This window comes from Salmo trutta, chromosome 18 (genome assembly GCF_901001165.1).
Source record: "Salmo trutta chromosome 18, fSalTru1.1, whole genome shotgun sequence".
NCBI classification, from domain to species: Eukaryota; Metazoa; Chordata; class Actinopteri; order Salmoniformes; family Salmonidae; genus Salmo; species Salmo trutta.
Window position 1 is genome coordinate 33,635,935 of NC_042974.1, and position 14,972 is coordinate 33,650,906.

The window sequence follows — 14,972 nt, forward strand, 5'->3', positions numbered from 1 at the left end:
TCTAGGGGAGGTGGGACGAAATCGTCCCACACTATTCAACAGCCAGTGAAAAATCAGAGCGCCAAATTTAAAACTACAAAATGTCATAATTTAAAGTTCTCAAACATAGGACTATTTTACACCATTTTATAGATACACTTCTCCTGAATAGAACCACGTTGTCCGATTTCCAAAAGTTTTACAGCGAAATCAAAACATTAGATTATGTTAGGAGAGTACATAGACACAAATAACCACACAGCCATTTCCAAGCAACTAGCATGCATCACAAATACCCAAAGCACAGCTAAATGCAGCACTAACCTTTGACGATCTTCATCAGATGACACTCCTAGGACATCATGTTACACAATACATGCATTTTTTGTTCGATCAACTTCATATTTATATCTAAAAACAGCATTTTACATCGGCGCGTGATGTTCAGAAAATATTTAGCCTCCAACACTGTCGGTGAATCAGTGCTACAATTTACAAAAATACTCGTCATAAACGTTGATAAAATATTAAACTGTCATTCAAAGAATTATAGATGAACATCTCCTTTATGCTAACGCTGTGAAAGATTTACAAATAATTTTACTGGGAAAGCACACTTTGCAATAATCTGAGTACTGTGCTCAGAAAAATACAATAGGCAATACAGATAGCCGCCATTTTGGAGTCATCTAAAATCATAAATTGCATTAGAAATGTTCCCTTACCTTTGATGATCTTCATCAGAAGGCACTTCCTGGCATCCCAGGTCCACAATAAATGTTGTTTTGTTCGATAAACTCTATAATTTATGTCCAAATAGCTCCTTGTTGTTCGCGCGTTCAGTTCATCTACTCCAAATGTAGGAAGCGCGCCGAAAAGAAAAGTAAAAAAAAATATTATTTACGTTCGTTCAAACATGTCAAACGTTGTAAAGCATCAATCTTTAGGGCCTTTTGAACGTGAAACTTCAGTAATATTCCAACCGGACGGTTCCTGTGTCTTGAAAAACGTTTTGGAACACATGTCCATTCTCACATGAATGCGCGCAAATGAACTGATGGGTCTACAACTTCCCAGCCTTCTTGTTCGGCCTCTGTTCATCATAGACGCCTCAAACAACTTTCTAAGGACTGTTGACATCTAGTGGAAGCCTTAGGAACTGCAAAATGAACCATAACTCACTGTGTGTTCCATTGGCAATGACTTGAAAGGACTACAAGCACCAAAATTCTCACTTCCTGTAGGCCGTGTAATTTGGGTATGTTTTTCATCCGGCCGTGAAATACTGCCCCTTACCCTAGAGAGGTTTAAGGGCCGTCTCGGTATCGGCTTGAGGGGAAAATATTTGAGTTTCTGTATGTTATCACAATGAGTTGTTAATCATGAAGCAGCCTTTCTTCTTCCCGAAGAGGTCTTTATTCCTGTCTGCGCAATGAACTGTAAACAGATTTGACTGTATGGATGGCGACGGTACATCCCGAGAGAGCAATGATTCCGTGAAACAGAAGTCCACTCCAAATACCTCTTCTCCACCTGCGGCGACTTGGAGCAGCCTCTGGGGTAAATTCAATTGACCTGGGTGGTACGAATAAAGGATCCAATTAGGGAAAGTCGTATTCCTGATTTTAATGCTGGTGAGTTAATGCTGCTCTGATATCCAAAAGTTATTTCCGGCTGTATGTAATAACTCAAAAAAACATTATGGGCTAATAATGTAAAAAACAACACAAAAAAACAAAATACTCCAAAGTTGCTTAGGAGCTAGTTGCAGAGCTGCCATGTCTGTCGGCGCCGAAAGCTGAATATTTACTTCAACTAAAAAATTATACTATAATCAAATGATGGTAAATCTGCATTTGAGCAGTAATGTGGATTGTACTTTGGAAAAAAATCTGCTATATAAGGGGAATAAGCCTATTTCCCAGATCACTGCACCTGTACATAGCCCATCTGTAAATAGCCCGTCCAACTACCTCATCCCCAAACTGTTATTTATTCTTTTGCTCCTTTGCACCCTAGTAGCTCTACTTGCACATTCATCTTCTGCACGTCTATCAATCCAGTGTTTAATTGCTAAATTGTAATTATTTCGCCAATATGGCCTATTTATTGCCTTACCTCCCTTACCTCATTTGCACACACTGTATATAGACTTCTCTATTATGTTATTGACTGTATGTTTGTTAATTCCATGTGTAACTCTGTGTGTTGTTTGTGTCGCACTGCTTTGCTTTATCTTGGCCAGGTTGCAGTTGTAAATGAGAACTTGTTCTCAACTGGCCTACTTGGATAAATAAAGGTGAAATAAAAAAGTTTAAAAAATTATATTTAATTTGACATAATATGCAAATTATCTGTCATTTTGCAAAAATAACAGTCTGTTTTTTTTTATCTGATAACATTATTTACCTGTCTACTAATAATGTTTTGATAAGAATTAAGTTGATATTTTGCTATGATTTTTGCATTTTCCAGTTGTTTCTTCTTGACCCCAGTTGGTAATCCATGTATTTAAAATATGTTGGTAGTTTGAGGGTTAAGTAAATATTTACAATGTAAAAATGAAAAACGAAAATTTATTAAATACACAGTGTTGTCCATGGAAAAGTCAAACTGAATCCTAGTGAGTACATTAAATTGTAGAGGATCATGTGGCTTCTAAACCTTTCAAACATATGTTTTCCTAATGGACAGTTTCCACAATTCATTTGAACTGAGCCTTAAAGTATCATGTATCTTTTCAACCTAAGGTCTATCCATGGTGAATTGTGGACTATTCAAAAATCCTTATCTTTTTGTGTCTTTGGGCAACCCCTGTTGAGGCTTTATGTATTATCCCTTCAACCTCCCTAAAATGGCGATTCCATGTTTATGACCTCAGGCTAGGCCTTCATGCCCACAAAGTAAATATAACAATTTGTTTATGACCTATTCTCTTAAGATAGCGCTGAGACCCACAGGCGTTGGTTTGAATGATTGATTATGCCGACTACACTGTGATCTTGCCTCAGGCACTAATTTTAAGTCAATAGAGACACACAAACACATCCAAACTGAGTCTAAAATGTAATGGTTGTGGTGTCTCTTGATCCTATGAAATGTCATTTTGACAGCATGCTGGGTTTCTCCCCCACAGTGCAAAAATCTGTGTCCATCAGTGTTCAACCATGACAATCATTCCTGGTGCAGGTAAAAACAATTCACATCACATAGAAACACCAATTACGAACAACACTGGTAGAATTTCTTTGCGATCATAGCCTATAATTATAACTGTGTGTGTGTGTCCTCGTGAGACTGCTGGTCTGTAAATGATGTGGTGTGACAGGGCAGGGATGTCTGTCTTGCTCAGGAGGGGTTGCAGGGTGGCAGGGAGACAGAGGATGCCAACCGACACCGTGGGGGGCTTATAAATTAACGTTCTCCATAGATGTGGGGGTTCACAGCACACACGCTATATGCTGGCATCTGTCTGCTTCACTAACCCAACCACTCACTCCAACTTACAACTTTGAATATGAGTGGATTTGAATGCTGCAGAGGTTTGTGCAAATTGGGCTGCCTTCACACAGGCTGAATCCCCCAAAAACATTTTCACTGCATTTCAGCCCTGCCACAAAAGGACCAGCTGACAGGGCGCCCAAGAAAGTCCAGCAAGCGCCAGGACCGTTTCCTAAAGTTCATTCAGCTGCAGGATTGGGGCACCACAAGTATATAGCTTGGTCAGGAATGCCAGCAGGCAGGTGTGAGTGCATCTGCAAAATCCCTTTCCGATTTTTGGGGCATCCGGAAAAAAAGCTTGTCCGGAGAAAACAAGGTGAACACTACCATCAGTCCTGTGTCATGCCAACAGTAAAGCATCCTGAGACCATTCATGTGTGGGGTTGCTTCTCAGCCAAGGGAGTGGGCTCACTCACAATTTTGCCTAAGAAACACAGCCATGAACAAATAATGGTACCAACACATCCTCCGAGAGCAACTTCTCCCAACCATCCAGGAACAGTTTGGTGACGAACAATGCCTTTTCCAGCATGATGGAGCATTTTGTCATAAGGTAAAAGTGATAACTAAGTGGCTCAGGGAACAAAACATTGATATTTTGGGTACATGGCCAGGAAACTCCCCAGACCATAAAATCCCATTGAGAACTGGTGGTCAATCCTCAAGAGGCGAGTGGACAAACAAAAACCCACAAATTCTGACAAACTCCAAGCATTGATTATGCAAGAATTGGCTGCCAACAGTCAGGATGTGGCCCAGAAGTTAATTGACAACATGCCAGGGCAGATTGCAGAGGTCTTCAAAAGAAATAGGGTCAACACTGCAAATATTGACTCTTTGCATCGTTTCATGTAATTGTCAGTAAAAGCCTTTGACACTTATTAAATGCTTGTAATCATACTTCAGTATTCCATAGTAATATCTGACAAAAATATCTAATGACACTGAAGCAGCAAACTTTATGGAAATTAATATTTGTGTCATTCTTAAAACTTTTTGGCCAGCACGGTAAACACAGTCTTGTTGGCAGCACAGCTTACTGTGTAAATATACACTAGATATACAAAGTATGAGGACACCCCTTCAAATTAGTGGATTCAGCTATTTCAGCCACAGCCATTGTTTACAGGCATATAAAATGGAGCACATAGCCATGAAATCTCCATAGACAAACATTGGCAGTACTTTGGTCTTACTGAACAGCTCAGTGACTTTCAACTTGGCACAATTATATTTCTGCCCTGCTAGAGCTGCCCAGTCAACTGTAAGTGCTGTTGTTGTGAAGTGGAAACATCTAGGAGCAACAACGGCTCAGCCACAAAGTGGTAGGCCACACAAGCTCACAGAACGGGAACGCCGAGTGCTGAAGTCTGTAGCGTGTAAAAATCGTCTGTCCTCGGTTGCAACACTCACTACGGAGTTCCAACTGCCTCTGGAAGCAACGTCAGCACAATAACTGTTCGTCATGAGCTTTATTGTCACGGATCCCTCTGGAACTGTGTCATTACGCACACCTGGTCCCCATTTCCCTGATTGTATTTGTATATATGTGCCCTTTGTTTCCCCCATTGGGAGGTTGATTATTGTTACAATGTCCATTGGTTGTGTGAGTACCTGTGCTGTGTTGTTTTAGCTTTCGTGCCACTTTTATTGTGCAGATGATTACGGGTTTTGTCCCGTGCTGTATCATTGTGCGTTTGTGTTATTTATTCGAGGTACTTCTCGCTCTTTTGTTTGGGTTTCAACCCTGTGTTTTGTATACGTGTTTGTTTGGTCTTCGTCCCCGTGCCTCTACATGGCACGCTGTAAATAAAAAACCGTATTACGCATTCCTGCACCTGTCTCCCGATCCCTTTATATCAACGTGACATTTATGAACTGGGTTTCCATGGCTGAGCAGCCGCACACAAGCCTAAGATCACCATGCACAATGCCAAGCTTCGGCTGGAGTGGTGTAAAGGTCACCGCCATTGGACTCTGGAGCAGAGTTAATGCGTTCCATGGAGTGATGAATCACGCTTCACCTTCTGGCAGTCCGACAGACGAATCTGGGTTTGGTGGATGCCAGGAGAACACTACCTGCTCCAATGCATAGTGCAAACTGTAAAGTTTGGTGTAGGAGGAATAATGGTCTGGGGTTGTTTTTGTTCATGGTTTGGGCTAGGTCCCTTAGTGCCAGTGAAGGGAAATCTTAATGCTACAGCATACAATGACATTCTAGACAATTCTGTGCTTCCAACTTTGTGGCAACGGTTTGGGGAAGCCCCTTTCCTGTTGCAACATGACAATGCCCTCATGCACAAAGCGATGTCCATACAGAATTGGTTTGTCAAGATCGGTGTGGAAGAACTAACTGGCCTGACCTCAAATACATCGAACACCTTTGGGATGAATTGGAACGCCAACTGCGAGCCAGGCCTAATTGCCCCACATCAGTGCCCGACCACACTAATGCTCTTGTGGCTGAATGGAAGCAAGTCCCTGCAGCAATGTTCCAACATATAGTGGAAAGCCTTTCCAGAAGAGTGTAGGCTGTAATAGCAGCAAAGGGGGAACCAACTCCATATTAATGCCCATAATTTTGGAATGAGATGTTTGACGAGCAAGTGTCCACATACTGTTATAGTGTTGATGTGTGTAGATGGTATAGAAACTGACTCTGCTAGACAGGTGAATAGATTTGAGTCTGAACATGATAGTTAGGTCATGTTACATAACATCTTGCCATTCTTATGCCTGTAAGTTATAAACAATAAAACATGAGTTGAACCAAAATAGAGCACTGATAAAAGATAAAGTACCTAAATGAAAATAGCAAACAAAATACTATGAAGTGCTTTAAAGGAATGAAGACATCAAATCATCTACTGAACACTTCAAGCATGATTTTGTGATTAATTTTTCTGTATTCCTTCCTCACAAGAGGATCAGCTGATGGATTTCTTATTTTTCTGATTGCTCACTATTATCTAATCATCCCAACAGCATTATTAGCTAGAGCAGAAGAAAATGTCTCATCAGTGATTCTCTGGGAATAGAGAAGTCTTACGAGGATCCAGACAATACCTACTGATTTTAGAGCATTAGCAGATTCCATCACTCTGATGGTGGCATTGATTACAGGGATGGAACCAGGCTCTAATGCACTTAGATAAAGTAAAGTATGTCAAAACCTGAGCAATACAACTGTGCACCTTATGGCTCGAGGTTACTTTGATCCACATACTAGTGATCAGAGTAACCTACCCTCAATTCTAAGTACACGCACATCACATGTACACACATCACATGTGCGCACACACACACACACACACACACACACACACACACACACACACACACACGTGGTGTAAAGTACTTCGGTAAAAATATTCAAGTACCTCTCTCAGTATTTTTCAGTATCTGTACTTTAATTTAAATGTATATTTCACTAATTTTACATTTACTTCACTGCATTCCTAAAGAAAATGATATACTTTTTACTCTATACATTTTCCTTGACAACCAAAAGTACTCGTTACATTTCCAATGCTTAACATGAAAGGAAATGGTCCAAATCACTAATTTCTCAAGAGAACATCCCTGGTCATCCCTACTGCCTTATATTTGAGATATAAAGTAGCTACCCTTTGCCATGATGACAGCTTTGCACACTCTTGGCATTCTCTCAACCAGCTTCTGCTGGAATCCAACAGTCTTGAAGGAGTTCCCACATATGCTGAGCACTTGTTGGCTGCTTTTCCTTCACTCTGCAGTCCAATTCATCCCAAACCATCTCAATTGGGTTGAGGTTGGGAGATTGTGGAGGCCAGGTCATCTGATGCAGTACTCCATCACTCTCCTTCTTGGTAAAATAGCCCTTACACAACCTGGAGGTGTGTTGGTTCATTGTCCTGTTGAGTAACAAATGATAGTCCCACTAAGCACAAACCAGATGGGATGGCATATCGCTGCAGAATGTTGTAGTAGCCATGCTGGTCAAGTATGCCTTGAATTCTAATTAAATCACAGACAGTGTCAACAGCAAAGCACGAGCACACCTCCTCCTCCATGCTTCACAGTGGGAACTACACATGCGGAGATCACCTGTTCACCCACTTTGCGTCTCACAAAGACACGGCAGTTGGAACCAAAATGCTTAGATTTGGATTCATCAAACCAAAGGACAGATTTCCACCGGTCTAATGTCCATTGGTTGTGTTTTTTGGATCAAGCAAATCTCTTCTTATTATTGGTGTCCTTTTAGTAGTGGTTTCTTTGCAGCAATTCGACCATGAAGGCCTGATTCACACAGTCTCCACTGAACAATTTATGTTGAGATGTGTCTGTTACTTAACCTGTTACATCTAGGGGGCAGTATTTTCACGGCTGGATAAAAAACGTACCCGATTTAATCTGATTATTAGTCCTGCCCAGAAACTGGAATATGCATATAATTATTAGCTTTGGAGAGAAAACACTCCAAAGTTTCTGAAACTGTTTGAATGGTGTCTGTGAGTATAACAGAACTCCTATGGCAGGCAAAAACCTGAGATGCTTCTGTTCAGGAAGTACCCTGTCTGAACATTTCTTGCCCTTCTTGATTCTCTCTATCGTTTACAAAGGATCTCTGCTCTTACGTGACACTTGTCACGTCAACAATGGAGTCTCACAGCCCGGGAAAAACAGGAATGATGTCATTCAAAGCCCTGGCTGAAGCACACGAGAGCAAAAGCTGAGTGGTCAGTCAATGGACTAAGCCTTAGGCGCGTGACACGCCCCGCCCCCGGCTTTTGGTTTTTTCCTCAGTTTACAGACAGGCAGATTCCCGGTCGGAATATTATCGCTTCTCTACGAGATAAATTGCATAAATATTGGTTTTAAACAGCGGTTGACATGCTTCGAAGTACGGTAATGGAATATTTCGAAATTTTTTGTCATATTTTGCGTCATGCTCGTGGCCGAGATTTAGCGTTGGGATAGTGTCTAGAACGCACGAACAAAACGTCGCTGTTTGGATATAACGATGGATTATTTGGGACCAAACCTACATTTGTTATTGAAGTAGAAGTCCTGGCAGTGTATTCTGATGAAGAACAAGCAAGGTAAGAACATTTTTCTTATAGGAAATGTGATTTTGGTGAAGGCTACACTGGGTGGGTGTCTAAATAGCTAGCCCTGTAACGCCGGGCTATGTACTTACATTATTGCAAAATGTGCTTCATCCGAAAAGCTATTTTAAAATCGGACATATCGAGTGCATAGAGGAGTTCTGTATCTATAATTCTTAAAATAATTGTTATGCTTTTTGTGAACGTTTATCGTGAGTAATTTAGTAAAATCACCGGAAGTGTTCGGTGGGAATGCTAGTTCTGAACGTCACATGCTAATGTAAAAAGCTGGTTTTTGATATAAATATGAACTTGATTGAACAGACATGCATGTATTGTATAACACAATGTCCTAGGTGTGTCATCTGATGAAGATCATCAAAGGTTAGTGCTGCATTTAGATATGGTTTGGGTTTATGTGACATGATATGCTAGCTTGAAAAATGGCTGTGTGATTATTCCTGGCTGGGTACTCTGCTGACATAATCTAATGTTTTGCTTTCGCTGTAAAGCCTTTTTGAAATCGGACAGTTTGGTTAGATAAAGGAGAGTCTTGTCTTTAAATAGCTGTAACATAGTCATATGTTTGAAAAGTGTAAGTTTTCGGATTTAGAGGAGTTTGAATTTCGCGCCCCGCCCATCATTGGATATTGGAGCAGACGTTCCGCTAGCGGAACGTGTAGATGTAAGAAGTTAAACTCTGTGAAGCATTTATTTGGGTTGCAATTTCTGAGGCTGGTAACTCTAATGAATGTATCCTCTGCAGCAGAGGTAACTCTGGGTCTTCCTTTCCAGTGGCTGTCCTCATGAGAGCCAGTTTCATCATAGCGCTTGTGTGTTTTTGCCACTGCACTTGTAAAAACTTTCAAAGATCTTGATATTTTCCAGGTTGACTGACCTTCATGTCTTAAAGTAATGATGGACTGTCATTTCTCTTTGCTTATTTGAGCGGTTCTTGCCATAATAGGGACTTGGTCTTTTACCAAATAGGGCTATCTTCTGTATATCACCCGACCTTGTCACAACACAACTGATTGGCTCAAACACATTAAGAAGGAAAAAAGTCCCAGAAATTAACTTTTAACAAGGCACACCTGTTAATTGAAATGCATTCCAGGTGACCACCTCATGAAGCTGGTTGAGAGAATGCCAAGAGTGTGCAAAGCTGTCATCAAGGCAAAGGGTGGCTAATTTGAATAATCTCAAATATAAAATCTATTTTGATTTGTTTAACGCTTTTTCCGTTACTACATGATTTGATGTCTAGTATATCATAGCTTTGATGCCTTCACTATTATTCTACAATGTAGAAAATAGTACAAATAAAGAAAAAGCCCTTGAATGAGTAGGTGTGTCCAAACTATTGACTGGTAATATGCACAATTGAATTCAGAAATTTACATACACTTAGGTTTGAGTCATTAAAACTCATTTTTCAACCACTCCACAAATGTCTTGTTAACAAACTATAGTTTTGGCAAGTCGGTTAGGACATCTAGTTTGTGCATGACAACTCATTTTTCCAACAATAGTTTACAGACAGATTATTTCACATAAAATTCACTGTATCACAATTCCAGTGGGTCAGAAGTTTACATACACTAAGTTGACTGTGCCTTTAAACAGCTTGGAAAATTCCAGGAAATTATGTCATGGCTTTAGAAGCTTCTGATAGGCTAATTGACATCATTTGAGTCAATTGGAGGTGTACCTGTGGATGTATTTCAAGGTCTACCTTCAAACTCAGTGCCTCTTTGCTTGACATGATGGGAAGATCAAAAGAAATCAGCCAAGACCTCAGAAAAACAATTGTAGACCTCCACAAGTCTGGTTCATCCTTGGGAGCAATTTCCAAATGCTTGAAGGTACCACGTTCATCTGTACAAACAATAGTACGAAATTATAAACTCCATGGGACCACGCAGCCGTCATACCGCTCAGGAAGGAGACACGATCTGTCTCCTAGAGATGAATGTACTTTGGTGCGAAAAGTGCAAATCATTAACAGAACAACAGCAAAGGACCTTGTGAAGATGCTGGAGGAAACAGGTACAAAAGTATGTATATCCACAGTAAAATGAGTCCTATATCGACATAACCTGATAGTCCGCTCAGCAAGGAAGAAGCCACTGCTCCAAAACCACCATGAAAAAGCCAGACTTAGTTTGCAACTGCACATGGGAACAAAGATGGTACTTTTTGGAGAAATGTCCTCTGGTCTGATGAAACAAAAATAGAACAGTTTGGCCATAATGACCATTGTTATGTTTGGTGGAAAAAGGGGGAGGCTTGCAAGCCGAAGAACACCATCCCAAACGTGAAGCACAGGAATGGCAGCATCATGTTTTGGTGGTGCTTTGCTACAGAAGGGACTGGTGCACTTCACAAAATACATGGAATCATGAGTAAGGACAATTATGTGGATATATTGAAGCAACATCTCAAGACATCAGTCATGAAGTTAAAGCTTGGTCGCAAATAAGTCTTCCAAATGGACAATGACCCCAAGCATACTTCCAAAGTTGCGGCAAAATGGCTTAAGGACAACAAAGTCAAAGTATTGGAGTGGCCGTCACAAAGCCCTGACCTCAATCCTATTGAATATTTGTGGGCAGAATTGAAAAAGCTTGTGCGAGCAAGAAGGCCTACAAACCTGACTCAGTTACACCAGCTCTGTCGGGAGGAATGGGCCAATATTCACCCAACTTATTGTGGGAAGCTTGTGGAAGGCTACTTGAAACGTTTGACCCAAGTTAATCAATCTAATAGCCATGCTACTAAATACTAATTGAGTGTATGTAAACTTCTGACCCACTGGGAATGTGATGAAAGAAATAAAAGCTGAAAGAAACTCTTATTTCACATTCTTAAAATAAAGTGGTGATCCTAACTGACCTAAGACAGGGAATTTTTACTGGGATTCTCTGCCTCTACCCCTATTACGGGGGCTGAGTCACTGGCTTACTGGTGTTCTTCCATGCCGTCCCTGGGAGGGGTGCGTCACTTGAGTGGGTTGAGTCACTGACGTGGTCTTCCTGTCTGGGTTGGCGCCCCCCCTTGGGTTGTGCCATGGCGGAGATCTTTGTGGGCTACACTCGGCCTTGTCCCGGGATGGTATGTTGGTGGTTGGAGATATCCCTATCAGTGGTGTGGAGGCTGTGCTTTGGCAAAGTGGGTGGGGTTCTATCCTACCTGTTTGGCCCTGTCCGGGGGTTTCATCGGATCGGGCCACAGTGTCTCCTGACCCCTCCTGTCTCAGCCTCCAGTATTTAGTAGTTTGTTTCGGGGGGCTAGGGTCAGTCTGTCACATCTGGAGTATTTCTCTTGTCTTTTCCGGTGTCCTGTGTGAATTTAAATATGCTCTCTCTAATTCTCTTTCTCTCTTTCTTTCTTTCTCTCTCTCAGAGGACCTGAGCCCCAGGACCATGCCTCAGGACTACCTGGCTTGATGACTCCTTGCTGTCCCCAGTCCACCTGGCCGTGCTGCTGCTCCAGTTCCAACTGTTCTGCCTGCAGCTATGGAACCCTGACCTGTTCACCGGACGTGTTACCTGTCCCAGACCTGCTGTTTTCAACTCTCTAGAGACAGCAGGAGCGGTAGAGATACTCTCAAAGATCGGCTATGAAAAAGCCAACTGACACTTACTCTTGTGTTACTGACTTGTTGCACCCTCGACAACTACTATGATTATTATTATTTGACCATGAGGTCATTTATGAACATTTGAACATCTAGGCCATGTGCTGTTATAATCTCCACCCGGCACAGCCAGAAGAGGACTGGCCACCCCTCATAGCCTGGTTCCTCTCTAGGTTTCTTCCTAGGTTTTGGCCTTTCTAGGGAGTTTTTCCTAGCCACCGTGCTTCTACACCTGCATTGCTTGCTTTTTGGGGTTTTAGGCTGGGTTTCTGTACAGCACTTTGAGATATCAGTTGATCTAAGAAGGGCTATATAAATACATTTGATTTGATTTACTGGGATTAAATGTCAGGAATTGTGAAAACTGAGTTTAAATGTATTTGGCTAAGGTGTATGTAAACTTCCGACTTCAACTGTACATTTTTCAACTCCAAGGTGACCTGTCCAAATGACTATCGCCCTGTAGCACTCACACCTGTAGGCATGACATGCTTTGAAAGGCTTGTCATGGCTCACATCAATACCAGACACCCTGGACCCACTCCAATTCACATACCGCCCCAACATATCCACAGATGCCGCAACCTCTATTGCACTCCACATTACCCTCTCCCACCTTGACCAAAGGAACACTTATGTGAGAAAGCTGTTCATTGACTTCAGCTCAGGGTTCAACAGCATATTGCCCTCCAAGCTCATCACGGACTGCAATTGGATCCTGGACTTCCTGACGGGCTGCCCCCAGGTGGGAGCCCCGCTGGGGTGCGTGCTTAGTTCCTCCTTTTCTCCCTGTTCACCCATGACTTCGTGGCTGCTCATGACTCCAACACCAACATTCAGTTTGCTGACAACACGACGCTGGTGCCAGGACAACAACCTCTCCCTCAACATCAGCAAGACAAAGGAGCTGATGGTAGACTACAGGAAATGAAGGGCCGAGCACACCCCCATCCACATTGACAGGGCTGAAGTGGAGTGGGTCGAGAGCTTCAAGTTTTTTGGTGTCTACATCACTAAGGCATAATCATGGTCCACACGTAACAAAACAGTCGTAAAGAAGGCTTCTTCCCCTAGGAGGTAGAAAAGATTTAGCATGAGCCATCAGATTCTACAAAAATGCTACAGCTGCACAATTGAGAGCATCTTGACAGGCTGCATCACCACTTAGTATGGCAACTTCATGGCTTCCAACTGCATACGGCCTAGTACATCACGGTGGCCGAGCTCCCTGCCATCCAATACCACTATACCAGTGGGTGTCAGAGAAAGACACAAAAAATTGTCAAAGACTCCAGCCACCCAAGTCAGGAACCTGACCAGATTCAACCCCCAAGCCATGACTGCTAAGTAGTTAGTCTCGGTAGCTCTTTGTTAACCATTTAACTATTTGTATTGTCCCTTTTAGTACTAACTCTGTATACTCATCACATACGCTAGGTTACTGTCACTTTATCCCTACCTACAGTGCATTGGGAAAGTATTTAGACCACAACATTTTTTCCACATTTTGTTACATTACAGCCTTATTCAAAAATGGATGAATGACATTTTTTCCTCAATCTACACACAATACCCCATAATGACAAATACCTTATTGTATAAGTATTCAGACCCTTTGCCATGAGAGTCAAAATTGATCATACTTGATATGTTTCTACAACTTTATTGGGGTCCACCTGTGGAAGATTCAATTGATTGGACATGATTTGTAAACTCACACCCCAGTCAATATAAGGTCCCACAGTTGACAGTGCATGTCAGAGCAAAAACCAAGCCCTGAGGTCGAAGGACTTGTCCGTAGAGCTCCGAGACTCATCTAATACCTATTGCCCAAACGCATGATATATGGATGCAGTATGTTGATATCTATATCTTTGATAACAATCCCCATCCCATAACACCCTCCCCCATCTACACCCTCCTGACATTTGCAACTTTCGTAACCAACACTACACAGAACCCACCCACACACATCCCACACTACCCTCATCTCTCACCCACCACATACATCAAAGCACAGATTTGGGTACCAAAACATTTCTGCAGCATTGAAATGCCCCAGGAACACAATGGCCTCCATCATTCCTCCATGGAAGAAGTTTGGAACCACCAAGACTCTTCCTAGAGCTGGCCGCCCCGCCAAATTTAGCAATCTGGGGAGAAAGGCATTTGTCAGGGAGGTGACCAAGAACCCGATGGTCACTCTGACAGAGCTCCAGAGATCCTCTGTGGAGAAGGGAGAACCTTCCAGAAGGACAACCATCTTTGGCAGCACTCCACCAATCAGGTCTTTATGGCAGAGTGACCAGGCGGAAGCAATGTTGCCAACTCCTCAGTAAGGAAAGTAGCTATTGGCTGTCCTAAAAGTAGCTAGAAGTCGCTAAATGACGTCATCACCTAATTTGCATAATTGGCCATGTGCATGTAATTGTGATGGACGCTGTAGGAGAGAGAGACAAAAACATCGTGGGAGAGACAAAAAGTGAGTAAAAAACACCCTAAATATGTTTAGAACTACAAATGAACTTTCTTCTGTCGATTCTTGTTTTTTTTTTATGTCACAATTCCAACCCTTCTCCTTTATCCAGGCTTGGGACCGACAAAAGTGACCCAAAGAGACACTCTTGCGGAGTTACTTCGTTTTTTATTTTATTTTTTTATTTTTTTGTTCAGTTTCTTAATTTGGTTTGGTTTTTAACCGTATGGTCCACTTAGGAGCCTACAACAAGTCACAGTGAAACATGAACATTTTTAACCATTAC